Genomic DNA, 2497 nt, shown 5'->3' on the forward strand with positions numbered 1-2497 from the left:
GGGTTAGGGTTAGGGTTAGGGTTAGGGTTAGGGTTAGGGTTAGGGTTAGGGTTAGGGTTAGGGTTAGGGTTAGGGTTAGGGTTAGGGTTAGGGTTAGGGTTAGGGTTAGGGTTAGGGTTAGGGTTAGGGTTAGGGTTAGGGTTAGGGTTAGGGTTAGGGTTAGGGTTAGGGTTAGGGTTAGGGTTAGGGTTAGGGTTAGGGTTAGGGTTAGGGTTAGGGTTAGGGTTAGGGTTAGGGTTAGGGTTAGGGTTAGGGTTAGGGTTAGGGTTAGGGTTAGGGTTAGGGTTAGGGTTAGGGTTAGGGTTAGGGTTAGGGTTAGGGTTAGGGTTAGGGTTAGGGTTAGGGTTAGGGTTAGGGTTAGGGTTAGGGTTAGGGTTAGGGTTAGGGTTAGGGTTAGGGTTAGGGTTAGGGTTAGGGTTAGGGTTAGGGTTAGGGTTAGGGTTAGGGTTAGGGTTAGGGTTAGGGTTAGGGTTAGGGTTAGGGTTAGGGTTAGGGTTAGGGTTAGGGTTAGGGTTAGGGTTAGGGTTAGGGTTAGGGTTAGGGTTAGGGTTAGGGTTAGGGTTAGGGTTAGGGTTAGGGTTAGGGTTAGGGTTAGGGTTAGGGTTAGGGTTAGGGTTAGGGTTAGGGTTAGGGTTAGGGTTAGGGTTAGGGTTAGGGTTAGGGTTAGGGTTAGGGTTAGGGTTAGGGTTAGGGTTAGGGTTAGGGTTGGGGTTGGGGTTTGGGTTAGGGGTGGGTTGGGTAGGGTTGGGTTGGGTGGGTTGGGGTGGGGTTGGGTTGGGGTGGGGTTGGGGGGTTGGGGGGTTAGGGTTAGGGTTTGGGTTGGGTTGGGTTGGGGTGGGGTTGGGTGTGGGTTGGGTTGGGGTGGGGGTTGGGGGTGGGGTTGGGTTGGGTTGGGGTTGGGGTTGGGGTGGGGGTGGGTGGGTGTGGGGTTGGGTTGGGTTGGGTTGGGTTGGGTTGGGGTGGGGTGGGTTGGGTTAGGGGTTGGGGTTGGGTTGGGGGTTGGGTGGGGGGTGGGTGGGGTTGGGTGGGGGTTGGGGTGGGGTTGGGGTTGGGTTGGGGGTGGGTTGGGTTTGGGTTGGGTGGGTTGGGGTGGGGTGGGGGGTGGGTGTGGGGTTGGGGTGGTGGGTGGGTTGGGGTTGGGGTGGGGGTGGGTGGGGTTGGGGTTGGGGTGGGGTTGGGTGGTGGGTTGGGTTGGGGTTGGGGTTGGGGTTGGGGGTTAGGGTTGGGGTTGGGGTGTGGGGTTGGGTGTGGGTTGGGGTTAGGGTTGGGTGTGGGGTTGGGGTTGGGGTTAGGGTTAGGGTTGGGTGTGGGGTTGGGGTTGGGTTAGGGTTGGGGTTGGGGTGGGTTGGGTTGGGGTTTGGGTTGGGGTGGGGTTGGGGTTGGGGTTGGGGTGGGGTTGGGGGTTGGGGTTGGGTGTGGGTGTGGGTTGGGTTGGGGTTGGGGTTGGGTTGGGGGTGGGTGGTGGGGGTGGGTGGGGTGGTGGGTGTGGGTGGGGGGTTGGGTGGGTTAGGGGTTGGGGTTGGGTTGGGTGTGGGTTGGGTTGGGGTGGGGTTGGGTTGGGGTGTGGGTTGGGGTGGTTGGGTTGGGGTGGGTGGTGGGGTTGGGTTGGGTGGGGTGGGTGGGGGTTGGGTGGGTGGGTGGGTGGGGGTGGGGTGGGGGTGGGGGTGGGGTTGGGGTTGGGGTTGGGTTGGGGTTGGGGGTTGGGTGGTGGGGTGGGGTGGGTTGGGTGGGGTGGGGGTGGGGGGTGGGGTGTGTGGGGGTGGGGGTGGGGTGGGTGGGTGGGGGTGGGTGGGTGGGTTGGGGGTGTGGGGTGGGTTGGGGGTGGGTGGGTGTGGGGGTGGGGTTGGGGGTGGGGTGGGGTTGGGGTGGGGGGTGGGGTTGGGGTGGGTGGGGGGTGGGGGTGGGGGTGGGGTGGGTGGGTTGGGGTTGGGTGGTGGGGTGGGTGGGTGGGGTGGGGTGGGTTGGGGTGGTGGGGTGGGGTGGGGTGGGTGGGGTTGGGGTGGGTGGGTGGTGGGGGTGGGTGGGGTGGGGGTGGGTGGGGTGGGGTGGGGGTGGGTGGTGGGGTTGGGTTGGGTGGGTGGGTTGGGGTGGGGGTGGGTGGGTGGTGGGGTGGGTTGGGTTGGGGTGGGTGGTGGTGGGTGGGTGGGGTGGGGTGTGGGGGTGGGGGTGGGGTGTGGGGTGGTGGGGTTGAGTGAGTTAGGTTAGGGTTAGGTTAGGGTTTAGGTTTGGTTAGGGTTAAGGTTAAAGGTTAAGTTAGGTTTAGGTTAGGAGTTAAGGTTAAGGGTTAGTAGGTTAAAGGTAAAGGTTAAAGGTTAAAGTTAAAGGTTAAGGTTAAAGGTTAGAAGTTAAAGGTTAAGGGTTAGAGTTAAATTTAGAAGTTTAAGTTAAAGTTAAAGTTAAAGTTAAAGTTAAAGTTAAATTTAAAGTTAAAGTTAAAGTTAAAGTTAAAGTTAAAGTTAAAGTTAAAGTTAAATTTAAAGTTAAAGTTAAATTTAAA

The 2497-nt window shown here is 59.1% G+C and overlaps 1 pseudogene; it reads right to left on the reverse strand.

Moving 5' to 3' along the window:
• Positions 1-1847: 1847 nt before the first annotated feature.
• On the reverse strand, positions 1848-2188 carry LOC147763279 (uncharacterized; annotated as a pseudogene).
• Between the last annotated feature and the right edge of the window lie 309 nt (positions 2189-2497).

This window comes from Lingula anatina, chromosome 3, assembly GCF_051362555.1.
Source record: "Lingula anatina isolate TDL-2025a chromosome 3, LinAna3.0, whole genome shotgun sequence".
Taxonomy (NCBI): domain Eukaryota; kingdom Metazoa; phylum Brachiopoda; class Lingulata; order Lingulida; family Lingulidae; genus Lingula; species Lingula anatina.